This window comes from Pseudophryne corroboree (assembly GCF_028390025.1).
Source record: "Pseudophryne corroboree isolate aPseCor3 chromosome 3 unlocalized genomic scaffold, aPseCor3.hap2 SUPER_3_unloc_29, whole genome shotgun sequence".
In the NCBI taxonomy this organism is placed as follows: domain Eukaryota; kingdom Metazoa; phylum Chordata; class Amphibia; order Anura; family Myobatrachidae; genus Pseudophryne; species Pseudophryne corroboree.
Window position 1 is genome coordinate 316,847 of NW_026967518.1, and position 27,054 is coordinate 343,900.

General features: G+C 49.7%; 1 protein-coding gene across 1 annotated transcript in view; it reads right to left on the reverse strand.

The window, feature by feature from the left end:
• Window positions 1–27,054, reverse strand: part of LOC134983915 (gastrula zinc finger protein XlCGF26.1-like) — a 145,250-nt gene that overhangs the window by 27,470 nt on the left and 90,726 nt on the right. The window lies entirely within an intron of this gene.

Below are 27,054 nucleotides of genomic sequence, written 5' to 3' on the forward strand. Positions count from 1 at the left end.
GCTTCGAGGGAAAGAGGCGAGAGCAGTCTAGACCCACTTCTAATGAGTTTCAGGGCTCTGCTGCTGCTGACAGGATGCCTTCAGCTCCTGAGGGGAGATGAACGCCAGGCTCTCTTGGATGCACGCTCCCACAGCTTGCCGTCCCCCCTCTTCAAGCCAGAAGACCGGTGAGTATGTGAGGAAAAGACATCTTCTCTTCAACAAAGACGGCATATAGAGGTACCGCGCAGCATGATTTGCTCAGTGCGCTCCAGGCTCCTGGACTGTACACACCGCTGGGTGCAGGGCACTGGGGGGCGCCCTGGGGAGGTAAAAAAATAAGATTTTAAACCTACCGGTAAATCTTTTTCTTGTAGTCTGTAGGGGATGCTGGGGACTCCGTAAGGACCATGGGGATAGACGGGCTCCGCAGGAGACATGGGCACTTTAAGAAAGACTTTAGGTTAGAGAAACTATGCCATGGGGAGACAGACAGTACGAGGAAAGGATTTTTGTTAATCCAAGGGCAAGATTCATACCAGCCACACCAATCACACCATATAACTTGTGTATATACTAACCAGTTAACAGTATGAAAACAACGTAGCATCAGTCCGAGACCGATTAAACTATAACATAACCCTTTAGTAAGCAAAACCATATACAAGTCTTGCAGAAGTAGTCCACCCTTGGGACAGGCGCCCAGCATCCTCTATGGACTACGAGAAAAAGATTTACCGGTAGGTTTAAAATCTTATTATCTCTTACGTCCTAGAGGATGCTGGGACTCCGTAAGGACCATGGGGATTATACCAAAGCTCCCAAACGGGCGGGAGAGTGCGGGTGACTCTGCAGCACAGATTGAGCAAACAGGAGGTCCTCCTCAGCCATGGTATTAAACTTATAGAATTTTGCAAAGGTGTTTGAACCCGACCAAGCAGCAGCTCGGCACAGCTGTAATGCCGAGACCCCTCGGGCAGCCGCCCAAGAAGGGCCCACCTTCTTCGTGGAATGGGCCTTGACCGATTTCGGTAACGGCAATCCAGCCGTAGAATGAGTCTGCTGAATCGTGTTACAGATCCAGCGAGCAATAGTCTGCTTTGAAGCAGGAGCGCCACCCTTGTTGGCAGCATACAGGACAAACAGTGCTTCTGTTTTTCTGACTCTAGCCGTTCTGGCCACATCAAGGGACTCGGAATCCTCCAAGTCATGTGTAGCCACAAGCACCACAATAAGTTGGTTCATATGAAAAGATAGGTAAAAATTGAGGACGGGTCCGCAATTCCGCTCTATCCATATGGAAAACCAGATAGGGGCTTTTATGAGACAAAGCCACCAATTCTGACACTCGCCTAGCCGAAGCCAAGGCTAACAACATGACCACTTTCTAAGTGAGATATTTTAACTCCACCGTTTGAACTGGTTGACAAAAGTCTGTACTTCTGGGAGAGAAGCGAATTCTTTCTGAAAGAAAATGGATAAGGCCGAAATCTGAACCTTAATGGAGCCTACTTTTAGGCTCAAATTCACTCCAGTTTGTAAGAAGTGAAGGAAACGGCCCAGATAGAATTCTTCCGTAGGAGCATTCCCAGCCTCACACCAAGAAACATACTTTCGCCATATACGGTGATAATGTTTAGCTGTCACGTCCTTCCTAGCTTTTATCAGAGTAGGAATGACCTCATCCGGAATACCTTTTTCCGCTAGGATCCGGCGTTCAACCGCCATGCCGTCAAACGCAGCCGCGGTAAGTCTTGGAACAGACAGGGCCCCTGTTGTAACAAGTCCTGCCTTAGAGGAAGAGGCCACGGATCTTCTGTGAGTATCTTCTGCAGATCAGGATACCAGGCCCATCGCGGCCAATCTGGTACAATGAGAATTGTCTGCACTCCCCTTTTTTCCTTATTATTCTCAACCCTTGGGTAAGAGAGGAAGAGAAGGAAACACATAGACCGACTGGAACACCCACGGTGTCACTAGGGCATCTACAGCTACTGCCTGAGGGTCTTTTGATCTGGCGCAATACCTCTGTAGCTCTTTGTTGAGGTGGGATGTCATCATGTCTATCTGGGGCAGTCCCCCCCTGACCTGCAATCTGTACGAAGACTTCCTGATGAAGTCCCCACTCTCCTGGATGCAGGTCGTTTCTGCTGAGGAAGTCTGCTTCCCAGTTGTCCACTCTCGGAATGAACACTGCCGACAGTGCGCTTACATGATTCTCCGCACAGATCCTGGTGGCTTCCGCCATTGCCACTCTGCTCCTTGTGCCGCCTTGGCGGTTTACATGAGCCACTGCAATTATGTTATCTGACTGGATCAGAACTGGTTGGTCGCGAAGTAAGGTCTTCGTTTGATGTAGGGCGTTGTATATGGCCCTCAGTTCCAGGATATTGATGTGAAGACAAGTCTCTTGACTTGACCAAAGACCTTGGAAGTTTCTTCCCTGTGTGACTGTTCCCCAACCTCGGAGGCTCGCGTCCGTGGTCACCAGGATCCAGTCCTGAATGCCGAACCTGCGGCCTTCTAGAAGGTGAGCACTCTGTTGCCTCCACAGGAGAGATACCCTGGCTCTGGGGGACAGAGTGATCAACTGATACATTTTTAGATGTGACCCGGACCACTTGTCCAGTAGGTCCCATTGGAAAGTCCATATTGCATACTATTTGCCAATTGTGGCTGTAACTTTGCATCATCTTAGTCGACACTGGAGTCAGAATCTGTGTCGGCGTCAGTGTCTACTATTTTGGATAGTGGGCGCTTTTGAGCCCCCGGAGGTCCCTGTGACATAGGGGAAAGGCAGGGTTTGACGCCTGTACATTCCCAAGACGCCGTGCAATAAATTTACATTAGCACTAAAACATTCCACATATCCAACCAGTCAAGTGTCGGCGTTGCCGACGGAGACACCACAGTCATTTACTCCACCTCCTCCCTATAAGAGCCTTCTACCTCAGACATGCCGACACACACGTACCGACACACCACACATTTAGGGAATCCTTTTATCTGAAGACAGTTCCCCCACAAGGCCCTTTGGAGAGACAGAGAGAGTATGCCAGCACACACCCAGCGCTAATGACCCAGGGAAAAACACACAATATGTTTACCCAGATAGCGCTCTAACTTTATTTTTGCGCCAAATTATGTGCCCCCCCCCCTTCTTTAAAACCCTAGCTGTATATGTCTACTTTTGCCAGAAAATTAGGTTATATTGCTGCCCAGGGCGCTCCCCATGCGCCCTGCACCCTTACAGTGACTGCCGTGTGTGAGGTGTGTGGGAGCAATGGCGCACAGCTTTACTGCTGTGCATTACCTCAGTGAAGATCTGAAGTCTTCTGCCGCCTCTGAAGTCTTCTTTCTTCTCATACTCACCCGGCTTCTATCTTCCGGCTCTGTGAGGAGGACGGAGGCGCGGCTCCGGGATGAACTCCAGGGTGAGACCTGTGTTCAGACTCCCTCTGGAGCTAATGGTGTCCAGTAGCCTAAGAAACAAAGCCTTGAAAGTCACAGAAGTAGGGCTGCTTCTCTCCCCTCAGTCCCTCTATGCAGGGAGTCTGTTGCCAGCAGAGCTCCCTGAAAATAAAAAACCTAACAAATATACTTTCTGACAGGAAGCTCAGGAGAGCTCCCCTGTAATGCACCCAGTCTCCTCTGGGCACAGTATCAAACTGGGGTCTGGAGGAGGGGCATAGAGGGAGGAGCCAGTGCACACCCAGATCTAAAGTCTTTCTTACAGTGCCCATGTCTTCTGCGGAGCCCGTCTATCCCCATGGTCCTTACGGAGTCCCCAGCATCCTCTAGGACGTAAGAGAAATACCTCATAAATAAGGCTGGCAAATCTGTACAGTGCCCTGGCACTGCCCGCAAACCCCTGCCAGGATAAACATGTAAAAATAAGCGGGAAGAAGCGCTCCATGTTGGGGGCGGGGCTTCTTCCTCCAGGCTCACTCGCCACCATTTCCTCCTCCAAGCAGCAGCGCTGGTCCTTCCTCACAGCAGACAAGTACCAGGGGCTATAAAAATGAGGGGGCAGATTATTTCTATACAGATATATAGCGTTGCAGCTCTGTGACACTTGAGGGTGTTTTCAGACCTGCACTTTAGCGCTGTGGTGTGAGCTGGCTCCTTTCCTTTTGTTCCCTCACAGGCTTTTCTTTGGGTGCTGTTAGGGAGACAACATGTCTGAGGCCGAATTTTCCTCTCAGGGGGATAATTTATTGGAGACACCAAATATTTTAGGGGTCCTGTCGGCACCGCCGACGGCTGATGGATTAAATGCTTTAAATGCTAATGTTACACTGTTAAATCAAAAGTTTACTGAATCTGACTCTCAACTGCAGATTTGGAAGAGATCAGTAGATGATGCTTTATTACAAGGGTCACGGAAACGTAGTGTTGACCAATTAGATGACACAGATACCGACACGGACTCTGATACCGGTGCCGATTATGCTGATTCTAGATTAGATCCTAAATTGGCTAAGATTATTCAATATATGATTGTGGCTGTCAAAGACATGTTACGTATTGACGAGGACCCCTTTACACCAGAAACAAGGGTACTTATTTACAAAGAAAAGAGACGCTCGGTTTCTTTTCCTCCTTGTTTTGAACTAAATGACCTTTTTTATGGCATTTGGAATACACCAGATAAGAAATTTCTCATTCCTAACAGGACCACGGTGGCGTACCCCTTTCCCGCAGCAGATAGGGATAAGTGGGAAACACCACCCACAGTAGACAAAGCCCTAGCACGCTTGTCAAAACAGGTAGCGTTCCCTGCGGCTCAGTCGACGACTCTTAAGGAGCCGGCTGATCGTAAGCAGGAGGCTACTTTAAAAGCTATATTTACTACCACGGGGACGCAGCTTAGACCGCTTATTGCGTCAGCGTGGGTTAGTAGCGCCATTGAAAAATGGGCTGAAAGTTTATCTGCTGATTTGGATACTCTGGATAGAGATAGCATCCTAGTGACGCTTGGTTATATCAGGGACGCGGCTGCGTACTTGAAAGAGGCTGCAAGAGATGCTGCCTCCTGGGGCTAAGGCTAATGCTATGTCTATTGCGGCTAGGCGTGCGCTATGGAGTAATCAATGCAATGCTAACGCGGATTCCAAGACAAACATGGAGTCCCTTCCCTTTAAGGGTGGGGAACTGTTTGGTGATGGCCTTACTGATTTAGTATCAGCGGCCACTGCAGGTAAGTCTACTTATTTACCTAATGCTCCTGCGCAACAGAAGAAACCACACTATCAAATGCAGTGCTTTCGGCCCAACAAATATAGAAAAGGCAGAGGTAACTTCTTCCTCGCTACCAGAGGTAGAGGAAGGGGCAAGAGAACTCCCGCTTCCTCGAGTTCACAGAAGTCCTCCTCGGCTTTCGCCAAATCCACAGCATGACGCCCGGGAGCAAAAAGGGGAATGTTTTTATTCAAGCCTATTTGGAGTGCCAAAGCCGTATGGCTCGGTACGACCAATCCTCAACCTAAAATCTCTATATTTTTTCCTGAAGAAATTCAAATTCAAGATGGAGTCTCTCCGAGCGGTGTTCTCCAGCCTGGAGGAGGGGGAATTCATGGTGTCTTTGGACATAAAGGATGCCTACCTTCATGTTCCCATGTATCCCCCTCATCAGAGTTATCTCAGGTGTGCAATCCAGGATACATACTACCAATTTCAAACGTTGCCATTTGGTCTGTCCACGGCTCCGAGGATTTTCACAAAAGTCATGGTTGAAATGATGGTTCTCCTCAGAAAAAGATTACAATTATCCCGTACTTGGACGATCTCCTGATAAAGGCGAGGGCCAAGGAAAAACTGGTACAGGACATTACACTGTCTCTGTCGCTTCTACAACAGCACGGCTGGCTCTTGAACCTGCCGAAATCACAATTAGTTCCAACAACTCGGTTGTCATTTTTGGATATGTTTCTGGACACGGTCCAGCTGAGAGTGTTCCTCCCTACGGAGAAAGCACTAGAAATTCAGAGTTTGGTAAAACTCATTCTGAAACCACCAACAGTCTCTGGTGGTGGCATACGAGGCCCTCCAATTTGAGAGGTTCCATGCCAGAGTATTTCAGTGGGACCTGTTAGACAAATCGTCTGGATCCCACCTCCATATGCACCGGAGGAGAGTTCTATCCCCCAACACCAGGATCTCACTCCTGTGGTGGCTCCACAGCTCTCACCTCTTAGAAGGACGCAGATTTGGGATCCAAGACTGGATCCTAGTGACCACGGATGCAAGTCTCCGAGGTTGAGGAGAAGTCACACAAGGCGTGACCTTCCAAGGAAGATGGTCAAGTCAGGAAACTCTTCTTCACATAAACGTGCTGGAGTTGAGGGCCATTTACAACGGCCTTCTACAAGCGAAGCATCTTCTTCGAAACTGGCAGAATTGAGAACTCAGCAACAATTTCTGCCAAAGGTGGTTTCCTCTTTTCATATTAACCAACTGGCACTTTGGCTGAGGAAAAGTCTCTGGATGTCGTAAGAGCTTTGAAAATTTACGTTGCCAGAACAGCTCCAGTTAGAAAAACAGAGTCTCTGTCTGTGCTATATGCTCCCAATAAACTTGGGTATCCTGCTTCCAAGCAGACTATTGCCCGCTGGATATGTCACACGATTCAGCAGGCTCATTCCACGGCAAGTTTGTCGTTACATAAATCGGTAAAAGCCCATTCCACTAGAAAGGTGGGCTCGTCCTGGGCGGCTGCCCGGGGTGTCTCGGCATTACAACTTTGCAGAGCTACTTGGTCGGGGTCAAACATGTTTGCTAAGTTTTACAAGTTTGATACCTTGGCCGATGAAGTCCTAAAGTTTGGTCAATCTGTGCTGCAGAGTTGTCCGCACTCTCCCGCCCGTTATAGAGCTTTGGTATGATCCCATGGTTCTTTTGGTGTCCCCAACATCCTCAAGGACGTAATAAAAAATGGGATTTTAATACCTACCGGTAAATCCTTTTCTATAAGTCTATAGAGGATGTTGGGCGCCCGTCCCAGTGCATACTGTATCTGCAGTTTAGTTCTGGTTACACACATACTGTGTTATGGTTTCTTCAGCTTGTTGCTGAATTTTGTTCATGTCCGTTGAAATGTGTTCAGTTGAATGCCATGTTATTCGGCATGTTTATGGCGTGAGCTGGTATGATGCTCACCTTGTTTGTTAAGTCCTTTCCTCAAAATGTCCATTTCACCGCGCACAGTTCCAAACTGAGTCTGGGGAGGGATATAGAGGGAGGACCCAGGTCACGCCCCTTTAAAAGTCTTAAAGTGCCCATGTCTCCTGCGGATCCGTCTATATCCCACGTTTCTTTTGGTGTCCCCAACATCCTCTATGGACTTATAGAAAAGGATTTACCGGTAGGTATTAAAATCCTGTTATTATAGATATAAGTGAAGTCACTGTGATGCTCCCAGATCCCCTCACCTCCCCAGTCATGTCCATGTATTATTACTATAGCTATAAGTGATGTCACTGTGACACTCCCAGATACCCTCACCTCCCCAGTCATGTCCCTGAATTATTACTATAGATAAAAGTGACATCACTGTGACGCTCCCAGATCCCCACACCTCCCCAGTCATGTCCCTGAATTATTACTATAGATATATGTGACATCACAGTGACGCTTCCATATCCACTCACCTCCCCAGTCATGTCCCCTTATTATTATAGATATAAGTTAGGTTACTGTGACGCTCCCAGATTCCATCACTTCCCCAGTCACTTCCCTGTATTGCTACTATAGATATAAGTTAGATCACTGTGACGCTCCCAGATTCCCTCACCTCCCATGTCATGTCCCTCTATTATGACTATAGATATTAGTGATGTCACTGTGACGCTCCCAGATCCCCTCACCTCCCCAGTCATGTCCCTGTATTATTACTAGAGATATATGTGATGTCACTGTGACACTTCCAGATCCCCTAACCTCCCCAGTCATGTCCCTGTATTATTGCTATAGATATAAGTGATGTCACTGTGATGCTCCCAGATTCCCTCACCTCCCCAGTAATATACCTGTATTATTACTATAGATATAAGTGATGTCACAGTGAGGCTGCCAAATCCCCTCACCTCCCAAGTCAGGTCCCTGTATTATTATTATAGATATAAGTGATGTTACTGTGACACTCCCAGATCCCTTCACCTCCCCATTCATGTCCCTGTATTGGTACGATAGATATGTGATGTCACTGTGACGCTCCCAGATCACCTCACCTCCCCAGTCATGTCCCTGTATTATTACTATAGATATAAGGTCACTGTGACGCTCCCAGATCACCTCACCTCCCCAGTCATGTCCCTGCATTATTACTATAGATATAAGTGATGTCTCTGTGATGCTCCCAGATCCCCTCTCCTCCCCAGTCATGTCCCTGTATTATTACTATATATAAGTGACGTCACTGTGCCTCTCCTAGATCCCCTCACCTCCCCAGTCATGTCCTTGTATTGCTATAGATATTAGTGATGTCACTGTGACACTCCCAGATCCCCTCACCTCTCCAGTCATATACGTATTATTAATATAGAAATAAGTGATATCACAGTGATGCTCCCAGATCCTCTGACCTACCCAGTCATGTCCCGGTATTATTACTAGAAATATAAGGTCACAGTGATGCTCCCAGATCCTCTCACCTCCCTAGTCATGTCCCTGTATTATTACTATAGATATAAGTGATGTCCCTGTGACACTCCCAGATACCCTCACCTCTCCAGTCATGTCCCTGTATTATTACTATAGATATAAGTGATGTCAGTGTGACACTCCCAGATCCTCTCACCTCCCCAGTCATGTCCCTGTATTATTACTATAGATATAAGTAATGTCACTGTGACACTCCCAGATCCTCTCACCTCCCCAGTCATGTCCCTGTATTATTACTATAGATATAAGGTCACTGTGACGCTCCCAGATCCACTCACCTCCCCAGTCAGCAGGTAGATGATCTCCAGGGTGATATTTATTATCCTCTCAGTCCTGTGACTCCTGTCCTTGTCCATCCTCGGTGAATCAGAGAGAATACAGAACGTGTGATGTGTAATAAAGACTCCGTTCCTCACAGCTGGAGTTCCTTGGAATAAACATAATACATAAAACATATTGCACATGTAACATAGTAAATGTGGAATAGAGCGGCCATTAAGTCTCCTATTCCCTTATAGCTATAGAGTCCTGGTCAGTGTCTCCGAGGTTCCTGTGACCCAGCCCCATAAGGCTGTACTGTATAGTGGGCCTGATCTAGATTGTAGCACTATTGTGGGTGCAGTCACAATGAGCTGATGTTCAGTACATTGTGAAGGGACAGGGTCTCCTGAAAAAGCGGCAGAAGCCAGGCAGGGGAAAGGTTGCAGAAGAAAGGCAGTGGAAAGGCGGCAGGAGACAGGCAAGGGAATGGCGGCCGGAGACAGGCAAGGGAATGGCGGCCGGAGACAGGCAAGGGGTGAAAGGAATACATTGGGGATAAACCCCTGGTGTCCCCCAGCACACCGAGCTGTACCTGTACCAAGACATGAAATACTATATATATATATACATATAATCGAAATCCAGAGGTCTTAGTTACATACAGTTTGCAAACGTATGATAAGCCACCAGGCCCCGACAAGGCTCCTCTGATGCTGGTGGTCCCTATATCTAGGTCTGGGCCCGGGGTGCAGAACCCCACAAACCGGCAAAGGCCAGCTACCCCAGGGCAGCACAACGCGAGAAGGTAAAGTGTTAGTATGTGTTAATAAAAGGAAAACAAAATCTATATACAAAAATTAATATACTAGTGAGAGTGTAATTAAAAGACCAGAAGGATTAATAATAAGATTTTACTTACCGATAAATCTATTTCTCGTAGTCCGTAGTGGATGCTGGGACTCCGTCAGGACCATGGGGATTAGTGGCTCCGCAGGAGACAGGGCACAAAAATAAAGCTTTAGGATCAGGTGGTGTGCACTGGCTCCTCCCCCTATGACCCTCCTCCAAGCCTCAGTTAGGATACTGTGCCCGGACGAGCGTACACAATAAGGAAGGATTATGAATCCCGGGTAAGACTCATACCAGCCACACCAATCACACCGTACAACTTGTGATCTGAACCCAGTTAACAGTATGATAAACGTAGGAGCCTCTGAACAGACGGCTCACAACAATAACAACCCGATTTTTTCGTAACAATAACTATGTACAAGTATTGCAGACAATCCGCACTTGGGATGGGCGCCCAGCATCCACTACGGACTACGAGAAATAGATTTATCGGTAAGTAAAATCTTATTTTCTCTGACGTCCTAGTGGATGCTGGGACTCCGTCAGGACCATGGGGATTATACCAAAGCTCCCAAACGGGCGGGAGAGTGCGGATGACTCTGCAGCACCGAATGAGAGAACTCCAGGTCCTCTTTAGCCAGGGTATCAAATTTGTAGAATTTTACAAACGTGTTCTCCCCCGACCACGTAGCTGCTCGGCAGAGTTGTAATGCCGAGACCCCTCGGGCAGCCGCCCAGGATGAGCCCACCTTCCTTGTGGAATGGGCCTTGACAGATTTAGGCTGTGGCAGGCCTGTCACAGAATGTGCAAGTTGAATTGTGTTACAAATCCAACGAGCAATCGTCTGCTTAGAAGCAGGAGCACCCAGCTTGTTGGGTGCATACAGTATAAACAGCGAGTCAGATTTTCTGACTCCAGCCGTCCTTGAAATATATATTTTCAATGCCCTGACAACGTCCAGCAACTTGGAATCCTCCAAATCGCTAGTAGCCGCAGGCACCACAATAGGCTGGTTCAGGTGAAACGCTGACACCACCTTAGGCAGAGACTGAGGACGCGTCCGCAGTTCTGCCCTGTCCGAATGGAAAATCAGATATGGGCTTTTATACGATAAAGCCGCCAATTCTGATACTCTCCTGGCTGAAGCCAGGGCCAGTAGCATGGTTACTTTCCACGTAAGATATTTCAAATCCACGGATTTGAGTGGCTCAAACCAATGGGATTTGAGAAAATCCAAAACTACATTAAGGTCCCACGGAGCCACTGGGGGCACAACCGGGGGCTGTATATACCCTTTTACAAAAGTCTGGACTTCAGGAACTGAAGCCAATTCTTTCTGGAAGAAAATCGACAGGGCCGAAATTTGAACCTTAATGGACCCCAATTTTAGGCCCATAGACAATCCTGTTTGCAGGAAATGTAGGAATCGACCCAGTTGAAATTCCTCCGTGGGGGCCTTCCTGGCCTCACACCACGCAACATATTTTCTCCAAATGCGGTGATAATGTTGTGCAGTCACCTCCTTCCTGGCTTTTACCAGTGTAGGAATGACCTCTTCCGGAATGCCTTTTTCCCTTAGAATTCGGCGTTCAACCGCCATGCCGTCAAACGCAGCCGCGGTAAGTCTTGGAATAGACACGGTCCCTGCTGAAGCAGGTCCCGTCTTAGAGGTAGAGGCCACGGATCTTCCGTGAGCATCTCCTGAAGTTCCGGGTACCAAGTTCTTCTTGGCCAATCCGGAGCCACGAGTATCGTTCTTACTCCCCTTTGCCGTATAATTCTCAGCACTTTTGGTATGAGAGGCAGAGGAGGGAACACATACACTGATTGGAACACCCACAGTGTTACCAGAGCGTCCACAGCTATTGCCTGAGGGTCTCTTGACCTGGCGCAATACCTATCCAGTTTTTTGTTGAGGCGAGACGCCATCATATCCACCTTTGGTTTTTCCCAACAGTTCACAATCATGTGGAAGACTTCTGGATGAAGTCCCCACTCTCCCGGGTGTAGATCGTGTCTGCTGAGGAAGTCTGCTTCCCAGTTGTCCACTCCCGGAATGAACACTGCTGACAGTGCTATCACATGATCTTCCGCCCAGCGAAGAATCCTTGCAGCTTCTGCCATTGCTCTCCTGCTTCCTGTGCCGCCCTGTCTGTTTACGTGGGCGACTGCCGTGATGTTGTCCGACTGGATCAACACCGGCTGACCCTGAAGCAGGGGTGTTGCCAGACTTAGAGCATTGTAAATCGCTCTTAGCTCCAGTATATTTATGTGAAGGGACATCTCCAGGCTTGACCATACTCCCTGGAAGTTTCTTCCCTGTGTGACCGCTCCCCAGCCTCTCAGACTGGCATCCGTGGTCACCAGGACCCAGTCCTGTATGCCGAATCTGCGGCCCTCTAACAGATGAGCACTCTGCAACCACCACAGAAGAGACACCCTTGCCCGTGGCGATAAGGTTATCCGCTGATGCATCTGCAGATGCGATCCGGACCATTTGTCCAGCAGATCCCACTGAAAAGTTCGTGCGTGGAATCTGCCGAATGGAATCGCTTCGTAAGAAGCCACCATTTTTCCCAGGACTCTTGTGCAATGATGCACAGACACTTTTCCTGGTTTTAGGAGGTTCCTGACAAGTTCGGATAACTCCCTGGCTTTCTCCTCCGGAAGAAACACCTTTTTATGAACCGTGTCCACAATCATTCCCAGAAACAGCAGACGAGTCGTTGGGTTCAATTGAGATTTTGGAAAATTCAGAATCCACCCGTGCTGTTGCAGCACTACTTGAGTTAGTGCTACTACGTCCTCCAGCTGTTCTCTGGACCTCGCCCTTATCAGGAGATCGTCCAAGTAAGGGATAATTAATACGCCTTTTCTTCGCAGAAGAAACATCATTTCGGCCATTACCTTGGTAAAGACCCGAGGTGCCGTGGACAATCCAAACGGCAGCGTCTGAAACTGATAATGACAGTTTTGCACCACGAACCTGAGGTACCCTTGGTGTGAAGGGCAAATTGGGGCATGCAGGTAAGCATCCTTGATGTCCAGGGACACCATAAAGTCCCCTTCTTCCAGATTCGCTATCACTGCTCTGAGTGACTCCATCTTGAACTTGAATTTTTTTATGTACAGGTTCAAAGATTTCAGATTTAGAATAGGTCTTACTGAGCCGTCCGGCTTCGGTACCACAAATAGAGTGGAATAATACCCCTTTCCCTGTAGTAGGAGGGGTACCTTGACTATCACCTGCTGAGAATACAGCTTGTGAATGGCTTCCAATACAGTCGCCCTGTCTGAGGGAGACGTTGGCAGAGCAGACTCTAGAAACCGGCGAGGGGGAGACTTCTCGAATTCCAACCTGTAACCCTGAGATACTATCTGCAGGATCCAGGGGTCCACCTGTGAGTGAGCCCACTGTGCGCTGAAATTCTTGAGTCGACCCCCCACCGCCCCTGAGTCCGCTTGTAAAGCCCCAACGTCATGCTGAGGGCTTTGCAGAAGCCGGGGAGGGCTTCTGCTCCTGGGAAGAAGTTGCTTGGTGCACTCTCTTACCCTTTCCTTTGCCTCGGGGCAGATAAGACTGTCCTTTCGCCCGCTTGTTCCTAAAGGAACGAAAGGACTGCGGCTGAAAAGACGGTGTCTTTTTCTGTTGGGAGGGGACCTTAGGTAAAAAGGTGGATTTCCCGGCTGTTGCCGTGGCCACCAAATCCGATAGACCGACCCCAAATAATTCCTCCCCCTTATACGGCAATACTTCCATATGCCGTTTGGAATCCGCATCACCTGACCATTGACGCGTCCATAAACTTCTTCTGGCAGATATGGACATCGCACTTACTCTCGATGCCAGAGTGCAAATATCCCTCTGAGCATCTCGCATATAAAGAAAAGCATCCTTTAATTGCTCTAAAGTCAATAAAATACTGTCCCTATCCAGGGTATCAATATTTTCAGTCAGGGAATCCAACCAAACCACCCCAGCACTGCACATCCATGCAGAGGCGATGGCTGGTCGCAGTATAACACCAGTATGAGTGTATATACTTTTCAGGGTAGTTTCCAGCCTCCTATCCGCTGGATCCTTGAGGGCGGCCGTATCTGGAGACGGTAACGGCACTTGTTTTGATAAGCGTGTGAGCGCCTTATCCACCCTAGGGGGTGTTTCCCAGCGCGCCCTAACCTCTGGCGGGAAAGGATATAATGCTAATAACTTCTTTGAAATTAGCAGTTTTCTATCGGGGTTAACCCACGCTTCATCACACACTTCATTCAATTCGTCTGATTCAGGAAAAACTACTGGTAGTTTTTTCAGACCCCACATAATACCCCTTTTTGTGGTACATGCAGTATCAGAGATATGCAAAGCCTCCTTCATTGCCGTGATCATATAACGTGTGGCCCTACTGGAAAATACGTTTGTTTCTTCACCGTCGACACTAGATTCAGTGTCCGTGTCTGGGTCTGTGCCGACCGACTGAGGTAAAGGGCGTTTTACAGCCCCTGATGGTGTCTGAGACGCCTGTACAGGTACTAACTGGTTTGCCGGCCGTCTCATGTCGTCAACTGATTTTTGTAATGTGCTGACATTATCACGTAATTCCATAAACAGCGCCATCCATTCCGGTGTCGACTCCCTAGGGGGTGACATCACCATTACAGGCAATTGCTCCGCCTCCACACCGACATCGTCCTCATACATGTCGACACACACGTACCGACACACAGCAGACACACAGGGAATGCTCTTATCGAAGACAGGACCCCACTAGCCCTTTGGGGAGACAGAGGGAGAGTTTGCCAGCACACACCCAAGCGCTATAAATATATAGGAACAACCCTATAGAAGTGTTGTCTCCTTTATAGCAGCTTATATATATATATATATATATAAATCGCCATAAAAGTGCCCCCCCCTCTCTGTTTTACCCTGTTTCTGTAGTGCAGTGCAGTGGAGAGTCCTGGGAGCCTTCCTCGCAGCGGAGCTGAGCAGGAAAATGGCGCCGTGTGCTGAGGAGATAGGCTCCGCCCCCTATTTCGGCGGGCTCTTCTCCGGTGTTTGTGAGACATGGCAGGGGTTAAATACATCCATATAGCCCCAGGGGCTATATGTGATGTATTTTTTAGCCAGAACGAGGTATTATCACTGCTGCCCAGGGCGCCCCCCCAGCGCCCTGCACCCTCCGTGACCGCCGGTGTGAAGTGTGTGACAACAATGGCGCACAGCTGCAGTGCTGTGCGCTACCTCATGAAGACTGAAAAGTCTTCTGCCGCCGGTTTCTGGACCTCTTCACTTTTCGGCATCTGCAAGGGGGTCGGCGGCGCGGTTCCGGGACCGGACTCCATGGCTGGGCCTGTGTTCGATCCCTCTGGAGCTAATGGTGTCCAGTAGCCTAAGAAGCCAATCCATCCTGCACGCAGGTGAGTTCACTTCTCTCCCCTAAGTCCCTCGATGCAGTGAGCCTGTTGCCAGCAGGACTCACTGAAAATAAAAAAACCTAATAACTTTTTCTAAGCAGCTCTTTAGGAGAGCCACCTAGATTGCACCCTGCTCGGACGGGCACAAAAACCTAACTGAGGCTTGGAGGAGGGTCATAGGGGGAGGAGCCAGTGCACACCACCTGATCCTAAAGCTTTATTTTTGTGCCCTGTCTCCTGCGGAGCCGCTAATCCCCATGGTCCTGACGGAGTCCCAGCATCCACTAGGACGTCAGAGAAAAATGTGTTACGGGGGTGCTAAATAAGATCTCGCAGTGTGCTACCCCAGAGCAGCCCAGCCCCACCAATCCAGGGGGAACCGCACCCCAGACCCAAACTGTATGTAACTAAGACCTCTGGATTTCTATTATATATATATATATATATATATATATATATATATATAGTCTTTCATGTCTTGGTACAGGTACAGCTCGGTGTGCTGGGGGACACCAGGGGTTTATCCCCAATGTATTTCTAGCCAGACTACCCCCTCCCTTTCATGCACCTGAATTGTACTTCCTAATTGATTTGAGCAACTTACATTTTGTTCTGTTAGTATAAGGGGTGGCAGGAGACAGACAGGGAAAGGCAGCAGGAGACAGGCAGGGGAAAGGCGTCAGGAGACAGGCAGGGGAAAGGCGGCAGGAGACAGGCAGGGGAAAGGTGGCAGGAGCTAGGCAGGGGGAAGGCAGTAGGAGACAGGCAGGGGAAAGCGGCAGGAGACAGGCAGGGGAAAGGCGGCAGGAGCCAGGCAGGGGGAAGGCGGCTGGAGACAGGCAGGGGGGCGGCAGGGTGGGGGTGGCAGGAGACATGCAGGGGAAAGGCGACAGGAGACAGAGAGGAGAAAGGCTGACAGGAGACAGAGAGGGGAAAGGCTGCAGGAGACAGGCAGGGGAAAGGTGGTAGGAGACAGGCAGGTGAAAGGCGGCAGGAGACAGGCAGGGGAAAGGCGGCCGGTGACAGGCAGGGGAAAGGTGGCCGGAGACAGGCAGGGGAAAGGCGGCCGGAGACAGGCAGGGGAAAGGAGTCAAGAGACATACAGGGGAAAGGAGGCAAGAGACAGGCAGGGGAAAGGAGGCAAGAGACAGGCAGGGGAAAGGAGGCAAGAGACAGGCAGGGGAAAGGAGGCAGGAGACAGGCAGGGGAAAAGAGGCAGGAGACAGGCAGGGGAAAGGCGGCAGGAGACAGGCAGGGGAAAGGAGGCAGGAGACAGGCATGGGAAAGGAGGCAGGAGACAGGCAAGGGAAAGGAGGCAGGAGACAGGCAAGGGAAAGGAGGCAGGAGACAGGCAAGGGAAAGGAGGCAGGAGACAGGCAAGGGAAAGGAGGCAGGATACAGACAGGGGAAAAGAGGCAGGAGACAGGCAGGGGAAAGGCGGCAGGAGACAGGCAGGGGAAAGGCGGCAGGAGACAGGCAGGGGAAAGGCGGCAGGAGACAGGCAGGGGAAAGGCGGCTGGAGACAGGCAGGGGAAAGGCGGCTGGAGACAGGCAGGGGAAAGGCAGCAGGAGACAGGCAGGGGAAAGGCAGCAGGAGACAGGTAGGGGAAAGGCAGCAGGAGACAGGCAGGGGAAAGGCGGCAGGAGACAGACAGGGGAAAGGCGGCAGGACAGACAGGGGAAAGGCGGCAAAAGACAGGCAGGGGTAAGGCGGCCAGAGACAGGCAGCCAGAGACAGACAGGGAAAGGCGACAGGAGACAGGCAGGGGAAAGGCGGTAGGAGACAAGCAGGGGAAGGCAGTAGGAGACAGGCAGGGGAAAGGCAGCCGGACACAGGCAGTGGAAAGGCAGCCGGAGACAGACAGGGGAAAGGCGGCAGGAGACAGACAGGGGAAAGGCGGCAGGAGACAAAGCAGGGGAAAGGCGGCAGGAGACAGGCAGGGGAAAGGCGGCAGGAGACAGGCAGGGGAAAGGCGGCAGGAGACAGACAGGGGAAAGGCGGCAGGAGACAGACAGGGGAAAGGCGGCAGGAGACAGACAGGGGAAAGGCGGCAGAAGAAAGGCAGGGGTAAGGCGGCCAGAGACAGGCAGCCAGAGACAGACAGGAGACAGGCAGGGGAAAGGCGGTAGGGGAAGGCAGGGGAAAGGCGGTAGGAGACAGGCAGGGGAAAGGAGGCAGGAGACAGGCAAGGGAAAGGAGGCAGGATACAGACAGGGGAAAAGAGGCAGGAGACAGGCAGGGGAAAGGCGGCAGGAGACAGGCAGGGGAAAGGCAGCCAGAGACAGGCAGGGGAAAGGCAGCTGGAGACAGACAGGGAAAGGCGGCTGGAGACAGGCAGGGGAAAGGCGGCAGGAGACAGGCAGGGGAAAGGCAGCCAGAGACAGGCAGGGGAAAGGCAGCTGGAGACAGACAGGGAAAGGCGGCTGGAGACAGACAGGGGAAAGGCGGCAGGAGACAGGCAGGGGAAAGGCGGCTGGAGACAGACAGGGGAAAGGCGGCAGGAGACAGGCAGGGGAAAGGCGGCAGGAGACAGACAGGGGAAAGGCGGCAAAAGACAGGCAGGGGTAAGGCGGCCAGAGACAGGCAGCCAGAGACAGACAGGAGACAGGCAGGGGAAAGGCGGTAGGGGAAGGCAGGGGAAAGGCGGTAGGAGACAGGCAGGGGAAAGGAGGCAGGAGACAGGCAAGGGAAAGGAGGCAGGATACAGACAGGGGAAAAGAGGCAGGAGACAGGCAGGGGAAAGGCGGCAGGAGACAGGCAGGGGAATGGCAGCCGGAGACAGACAGGGGAAAGGCGGCAGGAGACAGGCAGGGGAAAGGCGGCAGGAGACAGGCAGGGGAAATGCAGCCAGAGACAGGCAGGGGAAAGGCAGCTGGAGACAGACAGGGAAAGGCGGCTGGAGACAGACAGGGGAAAGGCGGCAGGAGACAGGCAGGGGAAAGGCGGCAGGACACAGGCAGGGGAGCAGCCGCATGGAGTAACATGAGATGGGGCTCGGACGGGGTCAGCAGCAGCAGCCACGAGCGGGGTACAGTGCCAGCTGCCTGCAGGCTATAACCCGGCCCTCCCATACCAGAGGCTCCTGACATGCTACACCCGCAGCCCCCTGCCTCCTACCCACACCCTCTGCAGCCTAGGAAGGATGAGCTGCTGGGAGCCCCCTGAGGCGGATGAGCGAGGAAGCCCCCTGGAGGAGTAAGTGCCGCTCTCTCTGTGCTGCTTCTAGATGCTGCCCTCCCCTACTTGCTGCATGGGTGCAGATGTTGGCAGCGCACACAGCATGAAAACACAAGGTTTGTTGGCGCTGGGCAGGTCTGTGAGGGAATACACCTTAGGATTAGCAGCCACCTGGAGAGGGGTAGCCGGCCTCCTCAAACAGAGACAAATGTGGGGAATACCAGGTAAGCGCTCTATCCAAATGATGCAACCAAGAAAATAAAAACAATATAAACCATAATATAGACCAAAATATATACTAATGGGTGTTACGCTGAGGTGTATGATATCTCAGGTATAAATGATAATGAGTATAAATAAATGTATCAGTCTCTTCTGATACTGGCATTATATAATACAACCCGGTGTCTCTACAGCAGATGACCGTCGTTATATGTGTGGCGCCCTCCTAGCGGGCATTTCACATCTTACACCATTATAGTGACGTGACTGCTGGGAGGACGGAAATGAGGGGGCTGTCACACTGCCAGTGGTGTAGTAATGCTCTGCAGCTGTCACACTGCCAGTGGTGTAGTAATGCTCTGCAGCTGTCACACTGCCTGTGGTGTAGTAATGCTCTGCAGCTGTCATAATAATAATAATAACAACAGGACACCACAGGTTGCTCACCCTGTATAATAATAACATGAAACCACAGACTGCTACCCCTGTATAATAATAATAATAATAATAATAATAATAATAACAGGGCACCACAGGCTGCTCCCCCTGTATAATAATAATAACAGGGCACCACAGGCTGCTCCCCCTGTATAATAATAATAACAGGACACCACAGGCTGCTCCCCCTGTATAGTAAGACGCCATTACCTGATCTCCACGGACACTGGGAGGCTGCAGCTGTCGGTGAAAACTCACTTCCTGCATGTGGAACGCACAGTCCGGAAGTAAGGTGGAACGCACAGGCCGGAATAAAGAGTGATTGGCACAAGCTGATTCCTAGTGACTGGTGCCTCCCCTCTTACACCCCGCCCTCTGTAATGACTATTAACATACATGTCCTCAGTGCAGGAGGCCGGCGGCCATTTTCTTGTAGACCAGTCCTGCAGCAGCAATAGGTTCCCTGGCCGTGTAGTGACGTCAGGAGCGGCGGCCATTTTCCCCTGGTCTGAGCTCCGCCTTCCTTCTATCATTCCCACAAGGCAGCAGGAGCAGAGAGCAGCCATTGCTGTGTCTGGCAGCAGGTAATGATATTATTATTATTATTCTATAGGCTGAGCAGCTCTGGTGTCAGGTTCTGTACTACAGGGGGAGCAGCCTCTGGTGCCTTGTTATAGTGCAGCTGGAGCAGCCTCTGGTGCTGCATTATCCCTGTACAGGTGGCTGACACTCTAGTGTACTATTACTGTAATACAGAGGTGGTGCAGACCCCGCCGTTACCGTAATACAGGTGGCGCAGACCCCGCCGTTACCGTAATACAGGTGGCGCAGACCCCGCCGTTACCGTAATACAGGAGGAGCAGACCCCGCCGTTACCGTGATACAGGAGGCGCAGACCCCGCCGTTACCGTAATACAGGTGGCGCAGACCCTGCCGTTACCGTAATACAGGCGGTGCAGACCCCGTCGTTACCGTAACATAGGTGGCGCAGACCCCGCCGTTACCATAATACATGTGGCGCAAGACCCCACCGTTACCGTAATACAGGTGGAGCAGACCCCGTCGTTACCGTAATACAGGTGGAGCAGACTCGTCGTTACCGTAATACAGGTGGCGCAGACCCCGCCGTTACCGTAATACAGGTGGCGCAGACCCTGCCGTTACCGTAATACAGGCGGAGCAGACCCCGTCGTTACCGTAACATAGGTGGCGCAGACCCCGCCGTTACCATAATACAGGTGGCGCAAGACCCCACCGTTACCGTAATACAGGTGGAGCAGACCCCGTCGTTACCGTAATACAGGTGGAGCAGACCCGTCGTTACCATAACATAGGTGGCGCAGACCCAGCCGTAACCGTAATACAGGTGGCGCAGACCCAGCCGTAACCGTAATACAGGTGGCGCAGACCCCGCCGTTACCGTAATAGAGGTGGCACAGACTCCGCCGTCACCGTAATAGAGGTGGCGCAAGACCCCGCTGTTACCGTAATACAGGTAGCGCAGACCCAGCCGTAACGTAATACAGGTGGCGCAGACCCCGCTGTTACCGTAATACAGGTGGCACAGACCCCGCTGTTACCGTAATACAGGTGGCGCAGATCCCGCCGTTACTGTAATACAGATGGCACAGACTCCGCCGTTACCGTAATACAGGTGGCGCAGACCCCGCCGTTACCGTAATACAGGTGGAGCAGACCCCGTCGTTACCGTAACATAGGTGGCGCAGACCCCGCCGTTACCGTAATAGAGGTGGCGCAAGACCCCGCTGTTACCGTTATACAGGTGGCGCAAGACCCAGCCGTTACCGTAATACAGGTGGCGCAAGACCCAGCCGTTACCGTAATACAGGTGGCGCAAGACCCAGCCGTTACCGTAATACAGGTGGAGCAGACCCCGCCGTAACCGTAATACAGGTGGCGCAGTCCCCGCCATTACCGTAATACAGGTGGCGCAGTCCCCATTGTTACCGTGATACAGGTGGCGCAGACCCCGCCGTTACTGTTATTCTATAAACGGGACATTACAGGTGTTGTGTCCTCTGGCATTGTACTATACAGGTGGAGCGGCATATGTTGTATTAATATTCAGAGAAGCTGTATTAAAATACAGGGGAGTGGCATGTGTTGTCCTACTGTACAGGGGGAGCGACCTGGGGCATCCTCCTATACAGGGGTAGTGGATTATGACATCCTACTATACAGGGGGAGCAGCCTGTGTTGCCCTTTTATACAGGGGAAGTGGCCTGTGGTGTCTTGTTACTATTATTATATAGGGCGAGCTACATGTATTGTCTTTCTATACAGAATGAGTGGCCTGTGTTGTCATATTACAGGGGTAGCATCCTGTACTGTCATAGTATACAGGGGGAGTGGCCTGTGTTGACATAATATACAAGTGGAGGGACCTGTGGTGTCTTGTTACTATTATTATATAGGGTGAGCGGAATGTATTTTCTTTCTATACAGAAGGCGTGGCCTGTGTTGTCATAATATACAGGGGCAGCGGCCTGTGTTGTCATAATATACAGGGGTAGCATCCTGTACTGTCGTAGTATACAGGGGGAGTGGCCTGTGTTGACATAATATACAAGTGGAGGGACCTGTGGTGTCTTGTTACTATTATTATATAGGGTGAGCGGAATGTATCTTCTTTCTATACAGAAGGCGTGGCCTGTGTTGTCATAATATACAGGGGCAGCGGCCTGTGTTGTCATAATATACAGGGGTAACTTCCTCTGCTATCATAGTATACAGGGGGAGCGGCATGTGTTGTCATAATGTACAGGGGTAGCTTTCTGTGCTGTCATAGTATACAGGGGGAGCGGCCTGTGTTGTATTTATTATTTATTAGCAGTTTCTTATATAGCGCAGCATATTCTGTTGAGCTTTACAATTAGAACAGCAGTAATAGAACAAAACTGGGTAAAAACAGACAGACATAGAGGTAGGAAGGCCCTGCTCGCAAACTTACAATCTATGAGAAAATAGGCATTGATACACGAGGATAGATGCTACCTGTTGCATAATGGTCCACTAGATTGCTAGGTTCTTAATGGGTTGTATGATATGATCACCCAGCGATGAGATGAGGTATAGACTGAGAACAGCACGGGACCCAAGACTGAGCCTTGCGGTACTCCAACTGATAGAGGTAGAGAAGAAGAGGTAGAATCAGAGAAGTGACCACTGAAAGAGCGATTAGATAGGTAGGATGAGAACCAGGAGAGGACCGTGTCCTGAAGACCTAGAGATTATAGTGTTTGAGAAGAGAGTGGTCAACAGTGTCATAAGCAGCAGAGAGATCTAGAAGAATGAGTAGTGTGTAGTGGGCTTTAGATCTAGCAGATCTTTGGTCAGTGCAGTGTCTGTGAAGTGTTGGGCATGAAAGCCTGACTGAAGTGGGTCCAATAAGTTGTGGGAGTTAAGAATGTGTGTAAGGCGAGTGTAGGCAATTCTCTCAAGTAGCTTGGAGGGATATGGTAGCTGAGAAATGGACAGTAGTTAGAGAGTGTGTTTGGGTCAGAGGTGTGTTTGTTTAGACTGGGAATAATCACTGCATGCTTATACAGAGAAGGAAAGATACCAGTAGAGAGAGAGATTACAGATTTTAGTTAAGGTTGGGATAAGCACAGGAGACAAAGTTTTACTGACATGTAAGGGTATAGGATCAAGAGGAGAGGTAGTGGAGTAGGAGGATGGAAAGACTGATGATACTTCATCTTCACTTGTGGGATCAAATGAAGAGAAAGTGCCAGAGGGTTCAGGTAGGGAATTGAGCAGGTCACTGGCTGAGGAAGAGCATACCATTTCATCTCGGATTTTATCAATGTTATCCTTGAAGTAGGAGGCAGGTTCTTGTGCACTGATACACAAAACACTATTATTTGCAGCGCCTGCATCAATTACATAAAATCAGAAAAAATCTTTAAAAAAAAATTCATTGGTGGGGACAATGCTTGGTATACGTTCACCAATATATAGGAGTTGTGTATTGCTCCTATTAGGAATAACTAGACAAAAGAAATATGATAGGGGCGCTCATATATCAAAACACTGTACCCAACAAGATAACAGCCATGAAGTCCCAATAGTTATTAAAATGACTTTATTATAAATAACAAATACTTTTGTATCTGTATATATTGCTATTAAATATTAACTATTCTTGTACAATTGTGTAGCAATTTGATAACACTTGTATAATTAATTAACAGTACTTACAGACTCATATTAAAAGCAGCTAGAAACCAAATACATATATTAATGTAATTGTTCTGTGGTAATATGACCAATATATCCAACCGGGCGTCCCCGGAAAGAAAATATTGGTTGTGGCTTAAAAACAACTGCTGGAAGATAAAAAAAAAACGTTTATATGCCAAGCCCAGGTGGGTGCCGGCGCGGAACTGATGAGAAGAGAACCGTCAAGTCCATTGGTGGAAAATCCGTTATGCGCTTGATGTATATTCTCCTCCAGGATTACATCACCTCTTCCACTATAGCTGGATTGTATGGGTAATGGTCCCAAGATGTTAACACTGTTGATAGAAGCGGCGTGTGGACCGTGTCCACAGCGGGGATGGTATTGCCGCTAAATAGTGAAGATCCCGTGGTGGATATATAAACCACAGTCAATTTTTCAGACTGGCGGCAGTTTGGATTCCCGTCTCTTATACGGGACTTGAGGTGACTCGTACCTTGTTTGTGCTGCCGGTACAGCTTTATAATTTGGCTGATTGGCCCTGGGATATGGGCCCTGTTGGTATTGTCGGCATGTGAACCACTGTTACGGCGAGATCGATAAGGCCGCTGTATAAGGTCGTATGGTGAAAGTCCCATGGTGGATGATATAAGCTGCAGGCAGGGGGATTAGCTTCCTGACTCCCATGCAGGGCTTGAGATGGATTGATCGGTAACATTCAAACAGGGCCGGTATATGGAGTAACCACCTGGACTGGTTTGTGCTGTTGTAGGCACTGATAGTAGCTAGTGGGGGAGGTGAGGGAGGGTAAAGAAGTGATGGTGGCATGAGAAGAGATGAGAGATTGGAAGTATGTTTGGCAGTGTCCAAGGCCTGATGATAGGAGTGGTAGGTGGTCTTATATCTGAGGATTCTGAGATTTACGCCACTGACGTTCTAGTTTACGTGACAGTTTTTGTAGGTGTCTTGTTGATTTAGAGTTCCATGGTTGGCATCTAAGCCTATGTAGAGTGTGATGGGTAGCTGGAGCCACTTCATCAAGAGTGTGATGGGTAGCTGGAGCCTCGCTAGGGTCTTGTGCAGGTGGAATACAGCAGTGTCAGGTGTGGTAAATGTAGGGATTGGTGAGAGCAGTTGTTGCAGAGAAGTGGAAAGTTGTTGAAAATGTATATTGTTAGTATTTCTGCGGGTTAGAGGAGGCTTGCTAGGTTTTAGTGTCATAGAAGTTAGAGTAATAGAATAGATTGTGAAGGTGATCAGGTTGTGATCAGAGAAAGGGAAAGGAGTGTTAATGAATTCAGAAACTGAGCAGAGTCTGGTGAACACAAGATCAAAGCAATGGCCCTTCTGATGAGTAGAGGAGTCAGACCATTTGGTCAGGCCAAGAGAGGAGGTTAGAGAGAGGAGTTTGGAGGCATGACTGTCAAGAGCTATATTGAAATCGCCCATAATGATGTTGTTCGAGTTGCCCAGGAGGGCGATAGATAGCTGCAACACGCAGAGAGAAGAGGTGAAAATCCTGATAGAGTGAACTTCAAATGATGTGAATGCGAGTGATGGAACCTGAGGTAGAACAGTGTATGTGAAAAATTGGAACAGTAAGATTCCAACCCCACCACCTTTACTATTACCAGGCCTGGGGGGGGGTGTGAAGTGGAAACCACCGTGTGACAGTGCTGTAGGGGAGGCCGTGTCTGATTGTGTGAGCCATGTTTCTGTTATAGCCAGCAGATTAAAGTTGTGAGATATGAAGAGGTTATGGATGGATGGTAATTTGTTACAAACAGAGTGTGCATTCCATAAGCCACATTTTAGTGACTTGGAGGGGGATGGGAGACACGTGATATTTATGAGGTTAGATGGAGTTCTATGTTGTTTTGAGATAGCTGTGTGTGAGAGGGACAGGTGGTTGGGGCCTAGATTTGGTGATATGGCACCAGCTAATAAAAGCAGAAGAGTGAGATAAATATTGGTGGATGTTTGCGAGTGTTTATTCTGGTGGCCAATTGTGGTTGTCAAAGTACTTGCAGAGAAGTAAGTATAAAGCTCATGAGTGGTTAGAAGAGGGGAGTGGAGAATAGAAGCTGTAATGTGCACAGAGGGGTGAGTTTTAGGGTGAGTGTAGAATGTGTTACATTTGGTGAGAATTCCATGAATTGAAATAAGAAACAGTAGTTTGATGAACATGCTGTGGTCGTTTGTGAGATCATTTTGGGTTAAGTGGTGTAGGAATAAGTTGTTTAAGTAAGTTACCTTTCCTTGATGGTGCTCAATGTTTGTTTTAACTGTTTATTTAACTGTTCAGATAACACACTTCTTACTTCCACGCTTATTACATTCCACGCAAGCTACACCCAGAAAGCTGACCCCTTGACATTATACAGTAACACCAGGGGATGTGTCTGGGGGATGACTGGAGAGGTGACTGCTGGGAATGGGACATTATACAGTAACACCAGGGGACGTGTCTGGGTGATGACTGGAGAGGTGACTGCTGGGAATGGGGCATTATACAGTAACACCGGGGAATGTGTCTGGGTGATGACTGGAGAGGTGACTGCTGGGAATGGGGCATTATACAGTAACACCGGGGAATGTGTCTGGGTGATGACTGGAGAGGTGACTGCTGGGAATGGGGCATTATACAGTAACACCGGGGATGTGTCTGGGTGATGACTGGAGAGGTGACTGCTTGGAATGGGACATTATACAGTATCACTAGGGGACGTGTCTGGGTGATGACTGGAGAGGTGACTTCTGGGAATGGGGCATTATACAGTAACACCAGGGGTTGTGTCTGGGTGATGACTGAAGAGGTGACTGCTGGGAATGGGACATTATACAGTAACACCAGGGAATGCGTCTGGGTGATGACTGGAGAGGTGACTGCTGGGAATGGGACATTATACAGTAACACCAGGGTATGCGTCTGGGTGATGACTGGAGAGGTGACTGCTGGGAATTGGGCATTATACAGTAACACCAGGGGATGTATCTGGGTAATGACTGGAGAGGTGACTTCTGGGAATGGGGCATTATACAGTAACACCAGGGGATGTGTCAGGGTGATGACTGGAGAGGTGACTGCTGGGAATGGGACATTATACAGTAACACCAGGGGATGTGTCTGGGTGATGACTGGAGAGGTGACTGCTGGGAATGGGACATTATACAGTAACACCAGGGGACGTGTCTGGGTGATAACTGGAGAGGTGACTGCTGGGAATGGGACATTATACAGTAACACCAGGGGATGTGTCTGGGTGATGACTGGAGAGGTGACTGCTGGTAATGGGGCATTATACAGTAACACCAGGGGATGTGTCTGGGTGATGACTGGAGAGGTGACTGCTGGGAATGGGGCATTATACAGTAACACCAGGGGATGTGTCTGGGTGATGACTGGAGAGGTGACTGCTGGGAATGGGGCATTATACAGTAACACCAGGGGGGGTGTCTGGGTGATGACTGGAGAGGTGACTGCTGGAAATGGGACATTATACAGTAACACCAGGGGACGTGTCTGGGTGATGACTGGAGAGGTGAATGCTGGGAATGGGGCATTATACAGTAACACCAGGGGATGTGTCTGGGTGATGACTGGAGAGGTGACTGCTGGGAATGGGACATTATACAGTAACACCAGGGGATGTGTCTGGGTGATGACTGGATAGGTGACTGCTGGGAATGGGACATTATACAGTAACACCAGGGGACATGTCTGGGTGATGACTGGAGAGGTGACTGCTGGGAATGGGACATTATACAGTAACACCATGGGATGTGTTTGGGTTATGACTGGAGAGGTGACTGCTGGGAATGGGACATTATACAGTAACACCAGGG